Raw genomic sequence first — 19,745 nt, 5'->3', positions numbered from 1 at the left:
GCCTGTGCAGCTGCCTTTGTAACTGTGTTTCAGTTACTACAAGTAAACGCCCTCTTTCATGGGGTGTTTCTGTTAATTTGTCCACCCTCTGTACATATATACTATCTATCTATCTATCTATCTATCTATCTATCTATCTATCTGTCTGTCTGTCTATGTGTTTGTGTGTCTATGGATGGGTGGATGGAGTGACTGATGACTGGATGGACAGATGGACTGGTGGACAGACAGATAGATGAAGGATGGATGGATAGAGGAGAGGAGAGGGGGGGGGGGGGTCGCCGTCTTTGATCCTCCCAGCAGAAATAATCAACAAAGCCCCAGAGCAGGCAGCTAGGGGAGACCTGCGTCTGTGTGTGTGTGTGTGTGTGTGTGAGTGTGTGTGTGTGTGTGAGTGTGTGTGTGTGTGTGTGTGTGTGTGTGTGTGTGGCAGGAGAATGCTGAGCCTGTTTGTGTGTTGGTGTGTATTTAAAATGCGTCGGACCTCTTTGTGCTTGTGTTTGTGTGTGCCAAAAGAACGTCAGGTACATGTGTGTGTGTGTTTGTGTGTGTGTGTTTGTCCGTCTATGTCTGTGTCTATGGGCCTGTATGTCAAAAGAAAGTCAGGCTTCTGTTGGTGTGTGTTGTGTGTGTGTGATGTGTGTGTGTGTGTGTGTGTGTGTGTGCCGTGGGGTTTTCTGGAAGCATGCCAAGACCAGCTCCCTACAGGAGAGAGATCAAAGAAAGACTGCTCTCTCTCTCTCTCTCTCTCTCTCTCAGTATCTTTCTCCCTCTCTCACTGAATCTCTCACACTCCTCTCTCTCTCTCTCTCCGTCTGTCTACCCCTCTCTATCTCTCTCATTGTATTTCTCTCACACCCTTTCTCTAGTTTCTCCCTCTTTCTCTCCCACTCCCTCCATCTCTCCCTCTCTCTGTATTGCTCTTTCTCTACCTTACTCTCTATCTTTTAAACTCCCTTTCGTTGCTTTTGTTTTCGATTTCTTCTTCTTCTTCTTCATTCTCTCACTTTTTAAACCTGAGGGCAAAGATGATATAGCCATATTTTCTATGCAAAAAAACAGAATGAAAAGAAAGAGAAGGAAAGAGATACGAAGGAGATACAAAGAGACAAAAGCAAACAAAACGAGGTAGAAAGAGAGAAAGAAGAAAAAGAGAAAGAGGGCGCAATCCTTGCTTCTTCATTCAAAATGATGAGTTGAATTCTGTCAAAATAGAAATTGTTAGTTGCCTCGATGATTACAAACATCTGCATTTGGCTGCTATCACTCGCTTTCCCCCCTCACACACACACACACACACACACACACACACACACACACACACACACACCTGCCACTATACAGACAATTGCTCCCATGACAACCTGGCAACCGAGAGGGCTGTGAGGCGCAGGTCAGGGGAGCTGCTTGTGTGTGTGTGTGTGTGTGTGTGTGTGTGTGTGTGTGTGTGAGCTTCAGACAGACAGATAGTTTCTTGGCTCCCTTTTACCCTTTTAACCCGACGTCCCGTGACAACTGCTGTAATTTCAGACACACCGTTCTGATGAAATTACCCCATTAGAACAGATATTCTGGCCATCGGGCGTTTCAAATTAAAAGCCCCATTGTGATTTAATATATCTCTCCTGGGGAAATCCATTCTCCCATCTCTGAAATTTCAAAATAAAAACTCTGTTGTAAATTGATTAATTAAATTCCAGGGACATTTTATCGTTGAACATTTCTGAACATTTTATCATTGGTTCACTGTCTGGTCAAGCCATTATGTCGTTATTGGGATGATGTGCATCTGAAAGGCGTCTTTTGTTTTGAAGCTTTGTTGACTGTAGACACTTTTATACAGGTACCAGAGCTACTATGATAGCATAAAACACTGAAATTTGCTAATGATACATTTTAGTCAATATATTAGACTGGAAATGCACGTTTACTTCCAACGCTAACTTAATCCAACCATTTAAGAGCGAATATTAAGTATTTAATTGGCCATTTAAGAGCAAATATTAAGTATTTAATTGGCCATTTAAGAGCCAATTCTATGTATTTTTGACTGGAAGATGTTTCCCTGGTGCTTTGAGCATTTGAAGAGTTTGGTTCCAAAGTGAAATATTCACCTTTTAAAAAACATGACAGCTACTCTTATCTAATGATAGGTAATGATAATGATAGCTCAAACATTAAAACAAATAATGGTACTTTTTAATAAATAGTAGGTACCTGAACTATTTTGTTGACAAAATAACAACACTGATCTGGGAACTGAATTTCATTTGCACTCTTTGTAAGTCTCTCTGCATAAGAGCTAAATGCCTGAAATGTAAACGTAAATGTAGAGCTATAATGTTATTTTCCTACAGAGACTCACTGGAGCAGTGGCTACTGCACACTGCTGTATGTGAGTAGGATTTCACAGGACTGTGACTGGCTTTAGCTGCACATTTCTTCATTAAAGAAACCTCGAAGAAGCTCCTTTCCAAACAAGAGCCAAACTTTCTCCCCTCCCCTCCCATCCCTCTCCTCCCTCCATCCATCTATCTTTCCACGCCTGCAGCAGCATGCAGATCGGCTGCACACCCGTCCTCTCTCTCTCTCTCTCTCTCTCTCTCTCTCTCTACTTCTTAGCAATATGCAAATAGACGACTTAATCCCACTCCCACAATCCCAGTTCTTCCCTCTCTCTGACCTTCTCCCTCCTTTTTCTTCCTCTTCTCTTCTTCCTTTCCTCTCTCCTTCTCTGTATATCCTCCTTTTCCCCTCACTCCTTCTCCCCTCTCGTCCTCACCTCCCTCCCTCTCTTTTGCACCCACTCTCTCTCTCTCTCGCACTCTCTCTCTCTCTCATCTTCCCCACCCCTCCCTGTCTCGTTCCACCACCTTTCCTTTCCTACCTCTCTTTTGCCTTCTCTCTCTCTCCCCCTCTCTCTCTCTCTCTCTCTCTCTGTCTCTCTCTCTCTCTCTCCCTCTCTCTTTCCTCTTTCTCTCTCCCTCTCTCTCTCTCTCTCTCTCTCTCTCTCACTCCCTCCCTCTCTCTCTCTCCAGCAGTAGTCATTCTACTTATAGCCTCGCCATAAATCAACCTGTCATTCGCCGTCATGCTCGCTGGATCTCACTGGGGCTCGTGGCAGACGCACACACACACACACACACACACACACACACACACACACAGCAAGACACACAAATGCGCGCCCATGCATACACAGGCTCGTATACAGACTGACACACACACATACAGACAAGCATAAAGACACAAACACATCAAACACACACAAGTGTACAGACAGGCACAGACACAGCAATGCAAAAACACACACACACACACACACACACACACGCAAACACACGTGTAAAAACATAGAGAAACAGAGATGTAGGCAAGGACAACAGGAAGATGCCCACCTGTCCCTAAAAAACACACACACACACACACATACACACACACGCAAACACACACACACACACACACGCAGCAGCTGAAATAATGTCCCTAGCCCTCAAGGCCTCAGCTCCACCCCACAAACTCCTTCTCCTTCTCCTCTCCTCTCCTCTCTTTTCTTTTCCCCTCCATTCATTTTCCATTCATCTGTCTCCTCTCCACCGATCCTGCTTTTTTCTCTTCTCCCCGTCTCTTCCCCCTCTCCATCCCTTCACTCTTTTCTCCCTCCCTCTTCCTGTCTCTTTCAGATTCAAATTCAAATTCAAATTTGCTTTATTGGCATGACAAGTATCCTCATATTGCCAAAACATCAAATTAATGATTAAAAAAAAACTCTTCCTCTCTCCTTCCCTCTCCCCTTCTCTCCTTTATATCATCTCCTCTATCACCTCCTCCTCTCCTCTATTCTCCTCAACAGTTCAACATCTCGTCCTCTACTCCTCTTCCTCCTCCTCACCTCCTCCTAACCTTCTGTGACCAATGCAAGAGCCCCATAAAGACCCTTAGGAGTCAGAGGATTTCATGGGGCTCTGGTGTGTGTGTGTGTGTGTGAGAGAGAGAGAGAGCGAGAGAGAGAGAGAGAGAGAGAGAGAGAGAGAGAGCACATGTGGCATGCAAGGTCACATAATCCAGGGGCCTCCAGATACTGTTATTGACACACACACACACACACACCGTTCTATGACCTATGCTGCCCTTGCACACACATACGTGCATGCACACACACACACACACACACACACACACACCCTGGTATAACCTACATTGCCCTTAATGGTATCAACAATACACACACACACACACACACACACACACACACACACAAACAAAACAAATATGTTCTTGGTAAAAACATGACTTGAATGTTATAATTCTATGTCCTTTTAAAATGTCTTACACACAATAGGAAACAGAAAACACACACACACACACACACACACACACAAGCAAACACACAGATATATATTTCCAAGGTCGCATCTCAGGCATTCAGTATGTATCTCATACAAGTCCTCTACTCCTGTTTCTCTCTCTCTCTCTCTCTCTCTCGCTCTCTATCTTACTCTCTCTCTGTGTCTCTCTCTCTCTCTCTCTCTCTCTCTCTCTCGCTCCTCTGCGCTCCACTGCTCTCCTCCTCTTCCTCCTCTGCATTCCTCTCTCCTCTCTCTTCCCTCCCTCTATCCCTTGCTGCTCTCTTTCACACAAACATACTCATACACAGTCATGGACACACACACGCACGCACGCACACACACACACACACCCACACACACACACAAACACACACACACACACACACACACAGTCTCTCTAGAGATGTGTCCGTTGCTCTGACCTCTCTCTCTCCTGGGAGAACTGGCTGTCTGCCCAACTCTCTCTCTCTCTCTCTCTCTCTCTCTCTCTCTCTCTGCCTCTCACTCTCTTTTCTCTCTGTATCTCTCTTCTTCCTTCTCCCTCTCTCTCTCGCTCTATCTATATTTCTAATCTCCTCTCTCTCTTTCCTACTCTTCTTCTCTCTTCCTCCCCTCTCTCTTCATCTTATCCTCTCCTCTCTGTTGCATTTCTCCTTTGCTCTTGCATCCTCTCATCTCGTCCCCTTCTCTCCTCTTGTCTCCTATCCATCCCTCTCCTTTCCTCTCTTTGTCTCCTTCCCTGCCCTCTCCCCTCTTTTCCTCCCTTCTCTTCTCCGTGCTTCATCTACCCTCTCTCCACTTCTTATCCTTTTATCACCTCTTCTCCGATCTCCTCTCCACTCCACTCCACTCCCCTCCTATCTCCTCCTCTACTTCTCCTCCTACACTTCATCCACTCCTCTTCTCCTTCTTCCAATCTCATTCCCTCCTTTTTACCCCACCCCCACACACACCATCTCATCTCATCTCTCTCTCTCTCTCTTTCTAGACGTCCAGGGTGTTGGCGTGGCTCCAGGGCTCTGCCTGGGGCTTCAAGCCCAGCTCAGGCTGCCTCTCTCTGGGCACGCCGCCCACGGAGGATGGGCAAGGCTGAAGGGAGAGCTGGAGGCGTGTGTGTATGTGTGTGTGTGCAAGGATGGAGAGAGGGAGGGAAAGAGAAAAAGGAGAGAGAGAGAGATCGAGAGAGAGAGAGAGAGAGAGAGAAGAACAGATATAGAAGGAAGGATATTTCTGTTGAGTCAGACTTTGCTAGTTACAGTATTATCATGGCTTCAACATTACTAGAGAGAGATAGAGAGAGCGAGAGAGAGAGAGAGAGAGAGACACACACACACACATACACACACACACACACACACACACACACACACACACTCAGTGACAGCACACCTGTACCCAGCTGCATGCAGAGAGCAACAATTCCCCTGCTGGTCACTAATGGTACGGCCCTGCTGGAAGGGAAGCAAATGGCCTGGACCCAACCATGCATGATGGAGGGTGGGGGGGAGTGTGTGTGTGTGTGTGTGTGTGTGTGTGTGTGTGTGGTGGTGGTGGTGGTGTGTGTGTGTGTGTGTATGGGGGGGGGTTGGACAGAGGGAGAGAGAGAGAGAGAGAGAGAGAGAGAGAGAGAGAGAGAGAGGGAGAGAGAAGGAAAGTGGGTGAGAGAGGAGGGGGGGCTGTGCCTTGTGACAAAATAGCAAAAACAAAACAAAAAGAGGGAAATTCTACATAGGAGAAATGGAGAGAGAGGGAGGGGTGGAGGAGGTTGGGGGGGGGGGATTCACACCAGCGTTTAAAATGTCGCCTTTAACTGCTACTTCTTCTTTTACCTCTGCCTCTCCCTTCCAACCATTCTCTCTCCCTCTCTTTCCATCCATCTTCTCTCCTTCATTTTTCCTCCCCCAGTCTCTCTCTTTCTGTTCTCCTACTCCCTTCCCTCCACTTGTATCCCTCCATCTCCCCCTCTAACCTCTGGTCCCCCTCTTCTCTTCTCTGTCTCCCTCTCTCATGTGTCCAGTATTGTTCCAGTGATGTAGCGCCCTCTGTCTGTGTCTGCTGTCACTGCAGGAAGCAGCAGCACGTTTTAAACTTCAGCTCCTCTGGCTGGACCCACAGCCAAATAACATATATTTGATCACGATAAAATAAATAAATATGAATCAAGCACACCACAAGACATTGAAGTAACTGAAACTGCATTCATATACAAGTTCAGGTTTTTAAGGAGTGTTTTGGACATCAAAAAGCACACCTCATTATAGCATGTGCGGTTTGGTTTCTGAGGAATAGTTAGCAATGCTTGCCAATGGGTTAATATAGATTATTTGAGAAATGACATACAGTCAATTACAAACTGTTTCCCAACTGGTTTACATCACATAATTTACTCTGTGGAAAAAACAGTTGCTGTAGATAGACAGACAGATACAGGTACACAGATCGATGGATAGACAGACAAATGTGGAAGTCGATAAATGTTGAAAATGTATCTAGGAAACAAATAATTTCAATCCACAAGTAGAATGAGAGATTGTCCATCTGACGCATGTGACAAAACGATTGTGCCTTATCTTGAGACCTTTACTTACAATATAATAACAAGTTGTGGATGTAATCTGTCATTGTTTTTTAAAATACTGAGGAATCAACATCAGGTAACAATGTATATTTTCTCCATGATGTCTTTGAATGAAACCAGTAAAATGAACCACCCATTGGTAGCTAGGAGCTTCACTGATGAGAGCAGCATGATTGACAGGAGAGAAACCTTGCTGCTTCATTTGAATGCGTATTTGTATAGTGATATGTAGTCTCGTGTGTGTGAGGTCCTGTTGTTCCTGTTTCATGTGTGCCAGTGTGTCCTGTGTTGCTGTATAATTTGTTAACACAGCATGTCACTGCACCGACGCCGACGAGACAAATCCCTGTACATTTATTGTATCTGATGAATAAAACGTTCCCCATCCGGCTTCCCAGCTCGCGCACATTTGACAGACAAACGCAGCAGCAGAATATCTGCTGCTACACGTGTTGAAATATGCAGGATAGAATTCAAGAGACGCAGCACACAAGTGTTTTTAACCATTATTTATCCACAGAAGATGTAGCAGAGTGTGAAAGCTTTTTTTCAGCATCGCCCCCCTGCTTTACATTCATACAGTTACACACACTCCGCACATTCACAGTCTCCTGCTGTCGGCCGCTGAGCAGCAACACTAGAGAAGTTGGGGGTTAAAAGCCTTGCTCAAAGGCACCTGGGCAGTAGTTGTTATTCATTCACTGTCCAGATTTCCAGCCAGATCTTCCCAGCCGGTCTGGGGATTGGAACAGATCCGCTTCTCTATCACATCTCCTAGATCTAAACACAACCAGACAGAGAATCAGCTGCTTTTGCGAAACAGATGCTCGTCTCTAGCAGCAGACCGGCTCGGAACGATGACACATACTTTCTGTCTTTTCTTTCTGTTGGTGAGACAAACAAACAAATCTGCAGAAGGAATGACCCTCATCACTCTTGCTTTATTTGGTGCGTGAAAACCAGTGCACTGCAAAAAAACATCCATCTTAGTCTCATTTAGTCTCATATTCAGCCTTCAAATCTCATTTGTCTTAAACCACTCCACTTGTTTCTAATGCCGTTTCACTTATTTCAGGAATTTTCTAGAACTAAGTGTCAATATCTTGAAACAAGGCAGAATAAGGCAGATCACTGCACTACTATCAAGAAAATGACACTTGATTCTACAAAATTCTTGAAACTAAATGATTTGCATTGGAAACAGGCAAAATTATCTAACGCCGTTGGCAGATTTTTTCACTTATTTTAAGAATATTACGATTTTAGGACTCGATAATATTTTTGCAGTGTAAAATATCTTCCGTAGAAAACAGATGGTTCGCAGTCAAAAAGAAGGCTGCACACTGAAGAAGGCACCAGCTGAAACATGTGCATGATGTTTCTTCTGCATTTATAATAGAATAATGAGAACATAAATGGTTTGGAAAACCTACTTTGTGAGTCCGAACCATCTTTTTTCTACATGAGACAAACAAAATCTGGGTTTAATAATTAAACACTTTCCTCAACAATGAGAAGACTGTTTCTTCTCTGTGTGTCCAGTATTTATTTAAGTAACTACAGTCCCCTGCTTCACTTCAGCACACTGAATATTTAAGATAAGATAAGATAAGATAAGATAGCACTTAGTGGACAGTATAAACTAGATCCACATCATGAAAACAACACTGCTGTACAGACTGGACAGACAGAGGTGAAACTGCCACCAGTCTCCTCCTCATCCAATTGGTCAAAAAGCTCATTTGGCAAAAAGTCAGTGTCCTCCTTTAATGCAAAGCAGTGTTATGGTCCTGTCGGTCGTCAGCTGCTATCAGTGCCCTTCTTAATAAATCATTTCAACCAATCAGTGATGGATGTGTTTTGAAGGACAAAAAACGTCTGTGTGTGTATGTGAGTGTGTGTGTTTGTGTGTGTAAATCAATGTTGTCTGCTGCTGTGGTGACTTTTATTTTCTTCCAGACAACTGACTAATGTGCTGTCGATCCTCTCTCCTCACACACACACACACACACACACACACACACACCCACACACACACACACAGCAGGTGAGATGGGTAGATTGAGGAGAGGGAAAGCCAGAAGACAGAAACCGGAAAAACAAAAGAAAAGAAAATAGAGATGGGAGACATTGGTAGATGGAAAGATGGAAAGAGAAAAAGGAGAAGAGGGAAAGAGGGAAAGAGAGGTGGAAAAGAGACAACAGGGAGGACTGACAGCAGAATGAGAGAAGAACAAAATCAAAGAACGAGAGCTAGAGAGGATAAGAGAGAGGCTGGCTTGCAATCAGAAACAAGATAGTGGGAATAAATTTAATTTGGTGCTCTCTCTCTCTCTCTCTCTCTCTCTCTCTCTCTCTCTCTCTGTGTGTGTGTGTGTGTGTGTGTGTGTGTGTGTTGACAGACTCGCTATTGCTTCAGTTCGGAGATTGGCTACAGAAAAACACACTCAGTAATTATCTAGAAAGAGCACCTGAGCACTGAGAATCTCATTATATTATATGCACCCATACACACACAGCCACACACACACACCCATGCACACACACCAGTATAGGAGGAGAGAGAGGAGAAGTGGATAGACTGAATTACAAGAAGGAAAAAGACAGAAAAGAGAGAGAGAAGAGAGAAAAGACAAGAGAAGAAGATGTTTGGCAAGAAAACTGAAGATGAGAAGAGAAGACAAGAGAAGAGAAGATAAGAGAAGAAAAGAGAAGAGAAGAGAAGACGAGAAGACAAGAGAAGAGGAAAAGAAAGATAAAGAAGAAGCCGAGCTCGCCAGTCAGGCGTAGAGACGGAAGGGAAAAGAAGACAGACTTGAGAATTAAAACGAGGACAAAACAGCAGGATGAAACAGAATGAGAGAGACAGAGGAGGAGGAGGAGGAAAAAGAACAAGACTTGTCTGTCCTTTGTTCGCCATTCAGCAGCGAAACATGTTCACACACACACACACACACACACACACACTCACAAGTATTCAAAGACACCTAAACTACAGAGACACACAGAGTGAAAAGGCTTTATGTGTTCACTCAGGAACAAACTCAAAGTACTGTAAGGCTTTTTGGGTAATAGGCAGACAGTATATGTGCTGTGATTTGCAAACAAATTCAAGGATTGTGAAGGAATAATTTAAATTTCCCTGTCTGTCTCCCTCTCTCTCTTTCTCTGTCCCCCTCTGTCTATTCCATCCAATTTATTTCAAAGTGCTTTATTTATAACGTTTTCCTCACAGTGAAGGCAGCAGCAGCAGCAGCAGCAGCAGCAGCAGCGACTACGGAGCGATCAAAAACCATGAGGCGTAAAAGAAAATACGACAGATATGGACTGAACTAACAATCAATATTTCAGCTAAATCCCCTCTCTCTCTTTCTCTCTCTCTCTCTTTCTTTCTCTCCCTCCATGGATCTGAATGCTGTCTCATGTGTTGCAGTAGCAGACAGCGACCAGTAAGAGGCAGCGTTTCCTCTCATCTGACATGTCTCTCCATCGCCCTCTTTACCTTCACCCTTTCTTTCTCTCCCTCTCTGTACTTCTGCTTCCTCTCTCCCCCTCCCTCAACCCCCCCAAACACACACACACACACACACACACACACACACACACACACACACAGCATCACCTGTTTGTGCCAAGCTCAGTTGACGTGCTCTCCTCTGCGAAAATGTGTGTGTGTCAGCGAGGATGCCAATTTGTGTGTGTGTGTACAAACACAGGACCACCCCGCTGATCTGAACGGCTTCATTCATTGCTCTTGTGTTTTGATTGGCTGACGGACGGGTTGAAATGATTTACAATAGGTCAACACAGTGGGAGGGGGCCGGACAAGCAGTCAACGCCCAAACCCCATAAGGGCCGTCTGAGGTCACATGGGAGGAAGTGTTTTACTGTGTGTAAACATATTATACATTCATATGCCATGTCCAGAAACTGAATACTGACAGTGAGAACTATCCCTGATAATATACTGTATACCTGTAACAGTGAGTACTATCCATACTAACTGTACTGTATAGGCTACTGTTAATATCTACTATTTCGTACATACACAATACTAACAGTGACTATAATCACATGATAAACATACTGTATACCTTTAATACACATCACTTCCATACTAACTATATTGCATACTGTTAATATTTCCTGTTAAATACATACACTAAGTACTATCCATATTAAGTGCATACTGTGAATACCAGATGTATTAGACCTTTAGACCTTTAGTCTTCATTAGCAAGCAGCCCGGCTAGCTCAGTCGGTAGAGCATGAGACTCTTAATCTCAGGGTCGTGGGTTCGAGCCCCACGTTGGGCGCTGGTGTTTTGGGGCAGCCGAGGGGGGAGGAGGGGGGTCCTTCAACCAAAAGGCTCAGGCACAAATCAGCTTATCAACAAGCATCCAAAGACTGAATCCCTCTGAGGGTTTAACTCTGTAGCTGAACCTGACCTCTGATGAAAAGAGACATTTCCCTACGGGGATCATTAGAGTATTACATTAGTTGATACATAATCCTAACAATATCCCGTGCCTCCTGACTGGAGGTGCTGGTAGACTAATAGTTATACGAGTGGGATTGTGACTGGAAGGTTGCCGGGTTGAACCCCTGGACCTGCTGGTAAAATCTGCATAAGTAAAAAAAGTGAATGTGCAACAACTGCCATGAAGAAAACCTCAGCAAACCTTCCCTGCTGTGGTGTGTGTGTGTGTGTGTGTGTGTGTGTGTGTGTTAACTTGTGTTTGCTCATGTACAGTCCAAGCCAGGCTTCCATACACACAGAACTACTGATATTCACTCCTAACAGATCCTTAATTAACATGGTGCAGCAGCACAAACTCATACAAACTGTGGCGTTTACTGTTCATTTTTATTCTCATTTTATGAATTCAATCAGATTTGGTTATGGTATTCATGTAAGATTTGAGCTAGTAAAGCATATTGAATTTAACTGAACTGAGGGAGAGTAAGGGAGAGAGCAAACAGGAGAGGTAAAGAGTGACAGAAAGGGGGATGAAGAGTGAAGGAAAGAGAGAAAGTCGGAAAGAGAGACTGAGTGAAAAAGCAGAGGAGAATAGGCTTATTGTAGTGAACACGTGCCTAATAAGATTCTAGTCCCCATCTGTTCGAGTGTGTGTGTGCTTCTATAGGCTATACCGTCGTGTGTGTGTGTGTGTGTGTGTGTGTGTGTGTGTGTGTGTAAGGCTGCGTTCCAGCTCGGTGCAGGTGTGCTGTTGATAGTTTTATCAGTGCTGGATCAGGACTACTGAGAGGAGAATGGAGGAGAGGAGAGAGGAAAGGAGAGGGGGGCGAGAAGAGGAGAGAGGGAGGAGAGGAAAGATGCTAGGAGGGACAAGAGGGAGAGGAGAGGAGAGGAGAGGAGAGGAGAGGAGAGGAGAGGAGAGGAGAGGAGAGGAGAGGAGATGAGAGGAGAGGAGAGGAGATGAGAGGACAGGAGAGGAGAGGAGAGGAGATGAGAGGACAGGAGAGGAGAGGAGAGGAGAGAGGGAGGTGAGTAAAGACACTAGGAGGGACAAGAGGGAGAGGAGAGGAGAGGAGAGGAGAGGAGAGGAGAGGAGAGGAGAGGAGAGGACAGGAGAGGAGAGGAGAGGAGAGAGGGAGGAGAGTAAAGACACTAGGAGGGACAAGAGGGAGAGGAGAGGAGAGGAGAGGAGAGGAGGAGAGGAGAGGAGAGGAGAGGAGAGGAGAGGAGAGGAGGGGAGAGGAGAGGAGAGAGGGAGGTGAGTAAAGACACTAGGAGGGACAAGAGGGAGAGGAGAGGAGAGGAGGAGAGGAGAGGAGAGGAGAGGAGAGGACAAGAGGGAGAGGAGAGGAGAGGAGAGGAGAGGAGAGGAGAGGAGAGGAGAGGAGATGACTCCTACTGTAACAGTCAGAAACAGGCATTTTTAAACCTGGTCCAGTGTGTTGTGCTCCTGAACGCTGCTCTGGTCTATAAAGCGATGTAAAGTGATGCTGAACGTCTTGTGGCAGTTTGGTTTGTGACTCTCCTCTTGCACCAGCCTGGCACATTTAGAAAATGGTTTCAGGCTCTATAAAGTGTCCAATAAACCACTTTTCCTATTAGTGTAGAACACTGCTAGCATACAGCTGGTGACCGCTACCACTGACCATACACACACACACACACACACACATACACACACCGGCTGACATGCTGACACACATGCACAAACAGGCAAGCACAGACAGTCACATACTTACTGGTCAGACTCACACACACACACACACACATTTTGCTGGAGTTAGTGCATTCAGGACCTCTGCCAAACTCTAACCCCATGTCACCCCACCCTGCCGCCCCAATGACATCACTGCATAGCCCTGAACCACCGGCCCAGAAAGGCCTCAACACACACACACACACACACACACACACACACACACACACACACACACACACACACACACAGACACACGCAGGCGACGAGAATGCAAAACGCACAGACACCGTAACGAATACCACAGGGTCACATGTTGTGTACACACATACATGCAGAAATGCACAAACACACACACACACACACCCATACACACGCAGCACTTGACCATAATGACTACCGCATGGCCACAGTGTGTTGTCCACACACACACACACACACACACACACAAAGCAGGATTACATGTTCATCTTAAAAAATATGAAGTGGCTGCTGCCTCTGAATCAAGCAGTCAACCGTTCAAGCAAGTAAAAAGATTTAGTGTTTTAATGTTTTTAAAGCATATTGGATGAGATTTGTACTGGATCAAAATAGCATTCTCTATTATGTATTGGTCTTCTTTGATAACACAAAATCTAAAGCTCATGTGCATGTGTATGGTGTCTCTTTGCATTGGGAGAGATTAGTTCCTGCTGAGTTGATAAAATCCTATGATTATTAATTGATGCAGAATTTCTTGTCATGGACAGCCTTGGTGAAGTTTATACAACATCATATGTCTTTAAATTGAATACGTAATGACAGAGAATCAAAAAACCAGGCAGCTGATACAGAAAAACACCACAGTTTTCATGTTAGATCAAACTTGCAGCTCTGCCTGAACTGAAAGTTTACATGGTCCTCTTTCTGCCGAGTCAGCGCCATGACCCTAGAGACCGACTTGGCTAAATGGATACATATAGGCTATAGAGGGAGACACACACACACACACGCACACGCGCACACACACACACACACACACACACACTAGGAGTGGAGGGGTTAAGCCGCTGTCATAGACTGTCCTGGGTGGAATTCCCAGGATTCCAGACGACCAATCAGAGACCAGTGTTTAAAATACTGGCTCTTCAATTGGAGAGGCCATCCTCTTCACATGGACCACCGAGTGCGAGTGTGTGTGCGTGTGTGTGCGTGTGTGTGTGTGTGTGTGTGTGTGTCTGCGTTAGTCATTAGTGCTCCCCCTGGGCTGAAATATGTAACACCTCCAGTGTTAAAGACCCCCCTCTCTCTCTCTCTCTCCCTCACACACACACACACACACACACACACATATGTCCCATTTTAACCTGTTGTCACACTGATTTTATCTTTAAAGTTTTTAGCACTGTGTTTGTTGTTGAGGATGATCAGGTAGTTACATTACTCCTGAAAAAAACAAATTTGTCCCAAATCCGCAGTAAAATTGGGATGAAAACACACACACACACACACACACACACACAAAACTCATCAAAAACTTTACAATGCACTCTTGAATGACCTTGAGGATCCATTGACGTGAGCAGACATCCCATCTTCTCAAATATCTAGTGTGGAGACACACACACACACACACACACACACACACACTGCAGACACACACTTCCCTTCCCTAATTACCTAGTCCCGAGGGAGAAGACACTCAAGCAGCACTCCAGTGTTTGGTTAAAGAATAGGTCTTTCTCAACAGTAGGAGGGCAGACAGACAGAGAGAGAGATGGAGAGAAAGAAATCAACAATGAAAAAAATGTTCGGAATGCAGATTTTATGTCCCGAGAGAAATTTGTCCATTTAGTAATTGATTTATATTATTAATTGTGATGGTTGCTAGGCTACATTAATCTGTTTATATTTGTTGTTATTTCTTTGGCAATAAGTACGTTTGTATTTCTTGCTAAAAAGCTACTTTGATTTGAACTGAATTGAGACAGAGAGAGACAGAGAGAGGAAGAGGAGGATTGAGAATAAAGGGGAAGAGGAGTGAGAGGGGAGGGAGAGTTGGATGGAGAAAGAAAAATAAACCAGAAAACTGTTTCAGCAGTCTTCATTAGAAACAAATTGTCGCTGTCAGGTGAAAACCTTGTATCTCCAAAATGTCTTTTTTCAGGAACTTAGAAAAACGGCCTTCATGTTAGCTTGACATGCTTTTTTGAGTTTATCCAGTGGGGTTTTGAGAGGCTTTCCTAAACCCAAAATGTCTGAGAATTTCAACTCAGAGGACCACGTAATCCTCTAGTGAAAACATTAAAATACCCAAAATTGGAGTTATGAGGTTTTCATGCAACAACAGCAAAATGGGAGTTTGTATATCCACAAAAATCCTGAAATCCTGACAAAAACCCTGGGAGGGTTGACAGCAAAAAGGCAAAAGGGAGGAAGAGAAAGTGAACAAAGGGAAGAAAGAACGAGAGCGAGAACTGCGAAAAAGAGAATAATAGTGATGTGAATAGAAGAGAGCGAGAGGGAGAGCAGACAGAGCAGGAGTAGACATGGTGAGACAGGGAGGGAGGAGGAAGAGAGATTATCGCTCTCTAATGGCTAACTTGTTGACAGCAACACTTTTCACCACCTCTATCTACACATCTAACATTACTATCTACCCTGCAGACACACACACACACACACACACTTCCTCTCCTCTTGAAGGGTTTATCAGTCCAGCTGTCAGTTTGGACCACAGCTCATGCGGGTTTCAGACTTCAGACCATAAAAGTGCAGAGCGAGGCGGAGACGTCACTGCTGGAGACGGCCTCGGCTTTCTCCCGGCAACTTTGCAGCCATGGCTTGTTGAAAACTAATCCCATGCTCTGCTTTCCGGCGCTGTGACAGTCGGAGAAAGTCAGTTTTCTCTGGCACCTCATGCCTCTCACAAACAAGGAGATGTGGGAAGTAAGGTTTTAACGGCTTGACGGTTAGCAGAACAGAAAGCCGTGTTTGCCTCCAGTGAAGTCAGGGTGTCTTTGAAATGTGTTTCAGACAGAGGCAGGTGATGTTCTGACTTTTATTGTGTAATCTCACATTTTCTATGATGTTTGCAATTGCTTTTTTATAATGTACGTCCCTTTATGTAGCTGACTGTTTCACTCCTGGAACGTGTGACTGAGCCGTATTGTGTATTTTCTTTCTTTTCTTCTCTTTCTCTCTCAGGTCTCTTGAAAAACAGATCTCGATCTCAGTGAAACTACCTGGTTAAATAAAGGAAGAACGAAAAAAAAAATATAAGATGACCCACATTTTCAAGTTTTTCTCATGACTCTTCGCTGATTTTACGAGCTACTGTGTCGTCATCCTGCTGTTGGGCTTCAAAGCTCCCGGTCTAAGAGTGTGTGGGACAGATTAACTGTGGCTAAACTCAGCCAAGTTCATCTAGTCTGCCTCCTAAATCTAGAAAAGTTTAGCTTGGACAGCATCTTAGAGCGCATGTGTGTGTGTGTGTCTGACGCTTGGTGAGACAAACTGAGGTCAAAGGTCACCATAAGGCCTAGTTTGGCCTACTGACCTGAACAGGCTGTGGCTGTCTCATCGCCACACAGGGAAACACACACACACACACACACACACACACATGCATGCAAATTCCTACATTATGGAAACACCCTTCCGCACACACGTACATATGAACATAAAGCAGCCACATGTGCACATAAATACATCATGGAACCACACATACACACACAAATCATACAAGCACATACATGTTCACCCTCCCATCCTGTTAGCGTGTGCTATTTTGTCTTGTTTCTGTGTTATTCTACTTTTATACCAGAATTTACAGAGAATTCAGACACATAGGCCTTTTACATGGATGGGCTTATACTTTACTTGTAAAATGATATTAAGACGAATAAATAAATAATCTGCATACAGTCACTTCTGGGAATTATTATGTCATTCAACGCCCCAGATGAAATGAATTAAGTGTTTTTCTATTAGCCTGTCCTGTCCTTACTCTATTCTATTCTATATTTCATGCACTTTGAGGTCTATTAAAAGTGCATCAGAACATATTTTACATAATTTCAGGGAGAAAAGACACAACAGCCCATACATTAAACAACTTTAAAAGACTCGACTCTATTCTACCCTGCTGTTGGCCAGACGACAGTTTGAGATATCACATCTTGCTCTACTTATACTGTCTGCACAAGTCTCCGTGCATTACGCCACCGCAGCCTCAGGAAGTGTGTCCGTACCCCACAAGGCTCAGGACTTCTTCCATACATTTCCACTCCGCTCACCGCTACCATCTCCAGCCAGTGTGCTGTTCCACTGCACTGCTGAACTCTCACCTACAGCTGCAACCTATTGCACACAGTAGATACACACACACACACACACACTGAAGTTACAGTACATAGTGATACCTACCATAGCCTACCATCTATTATATATCAGCTTCTTTCTCCTTGTATTAAAGTTCCTGCTGTTCCTGAACCTTTATCCTCCACCAGTGTCACCAAGACAAATCCCTGCGCATTTATTAGACCTGTACCAATAAAGACACACACACACACACACACACACACACACACACACACACATACCTCTCCTGCAGTAGATGCTATAGAGCCTCTGGGCCAGATGAAGGCAAAGCAACTCTCTATACTGAGAGAAACATTTGTGCAACATTTCTACCAAAATAGTCCCGGCCTCCACCGCAAAGCGAGAGAGCTGCCTTCATTTAGACCGATGGGGTTGGCAGATTACTCTCTCTCTCACACACACACGCACACACACACACACACACACACACACACACACACACACACACACACGCACACACACACACACACACACACAGCGTTTCACCACTGTCATATGGGAGCCAAAGTCATGAAACAGCCCCATTCTGTAAGTAGACTGTGACAACGGAAACATTGTGGGGACAAAACTTCGACAAGTTCAAATGGACCAAAGTCCAAACCAACTGGACCGAGTTCAAACCAACATTTTCAGATCATACATCATCTGCAGAGTGATGTGTGAGCTCGTTGTAATTTCCCCAAGCAATCAGAACAGCAGCAACATAGAGGGGTAACTTCCCCGAGTTGATGCATTAGATCCAGCAGAAATATAAATAATCCTAACTTTCAAACGGATTTAATTGAATTATTCAGCACAAAACTTTTTTTCGATCACACACACACACACACACACACACACACACACACACACACACACACATTCTCACTGTAGCATATGAAAGCTGACTGTGAAAATGTCCTATAAATAGACACAAGGAGGCGGGGGGTCCAGATTCAAATAAATCTGTCATATGCACACATCATATTAACAGGTATTAATAGTAAGGCACACTGCTCGCCAGCCCTAATAAAAATCTATATAATATTCTCATGATATATGGTGTCTACGGTACTCAGTAGTGAGTTTATAATGACCTTATCGTACTTTATGATGTTTTTTGAATCTCTTATGGTGTTTCTATATAAGATTACTATATGGATTTATAGTTTTGCTGTGATATTTGCATAGCATCCTTCTAAAATTCACTACAGGATTTCTTTTCGAGTTTCTTACCTGGACTGCTGTGCTCGGATCTTCTTGCTCAGTTCTCCGAGAAAAGTTTCTCCTCCCACCATCCGATGCGCCGAAGTCCGAAAAGTGCGACTTGTTGCCCGGCTGGGAAACTGCAGACAGATCGGTGGTTTTACAGAGGGGGGGGGAAATCCTTCAGTGTAGAGCGCGTTCCTCTCTACACAATACAGCGGGTTAAACTCCTCAAAGCTTCACATTAGAGGCTCGATTGAAGGTGTCTCTTATTTTGACACGTTAAATGTTGGATTACATTCACAGGGAGATGCAGCTGCAGAAAATCCCCACGAAAGACGCTGCCTGAGCCACAAAAAGTAGATCTACAGAAATGTATAGGACTTTAACGTAGACTCCGGCAAAACTTATAGAAGCAGCCGATACGCGGACTTGTCAATCTCCAAAAAAGTCCCGATTTGTCGTGGAGAAATGCAGCTATAAACTGTTAATAGTCACTATACGCTCTTATTTGTGTACGGCCGTGTGTGTGTGTGTGTGTGTGCGGTATCCTCAGCAACAGGTGTCAGAAATAAAGTGAGATTTCTTCACGGCGATCACAAGTTTCCAAACAGCCTCCAAGTAATTACGCACGCCGAGGTGTGGGGGAACTTCTCCAGAGCTCTCCAAAGTTTTACGCACACGACCGAGAAGTTTTCAGCCCGTGAAGAGAGAGGGAGAGAGAGAGAGAGAGAGAGAGAGAGAGAGAGAGAGAGAGAGAGAGAGAGAGAGAGGAGGAGGAGGAGGAGGACAAAAGAGCTGCGAAGTTCACTCTCTCTTTTTCTTTCTTTCTGTGTGTGTGTGTGTGTGTGTGTGTGCCGGTCGTGTACTCTCCTCTGATCTGGAAACTGCCCGCCTGCCCACCGGTATACAGAGAGAGAGAGAGAGAGAGAGAGAGAGAGAGAGAGAGAGAGAGTCGTCCTATAGAGAAAACGGGAGAGGTGTAAAAAAAAAAGTGAGGAGTGTTTCGCTGACTATATTGACTATTCGCTGACTATATACTGTAAATACTCTCTACATGTTCAAACGGTTCACTTCTCTTCGGGACAAAAGTCA

General features: G+C 44.5%; 1 non-coding gene across 1 annotated transcript; it reads left to right on the top strand.

The window, feature by feature from the left end:
- The first annotated feature begins 11,170 nt into the window (after positions 1-11,170).
- trnak-cuu (transfer RNA lysine (anticodon CUU)) lies at positions 11,171-11,243 on the top strand. The gene has a single exon. It is a non-coding gene; the product is annotated as a tRNA-Lys (tRNA).
- The last annotated feature ends 8,502 nt before the right edge of the window (positions 11,244-19,745 follow it).

Source organism: Centroberyx gerrardi, chromosome 24, assembly GCF_048128805.1.
Source record: "Centroberyx gerrardi isolate f3 chromosome 24, fCenGer3.hap1.cur.20231027, whole genome shotgun sequence".
NCBI classification, from domain to species: domain Eukaryota; kingdom Metazoa; phylum Chordata; class Actinopteri; order Beryciformes; family Berycidae; genus Centroberyx; species Centroberyx gerrardi.
This window is presented reverse-complemented; position numbering and strand designations above follow the sequence as displayed.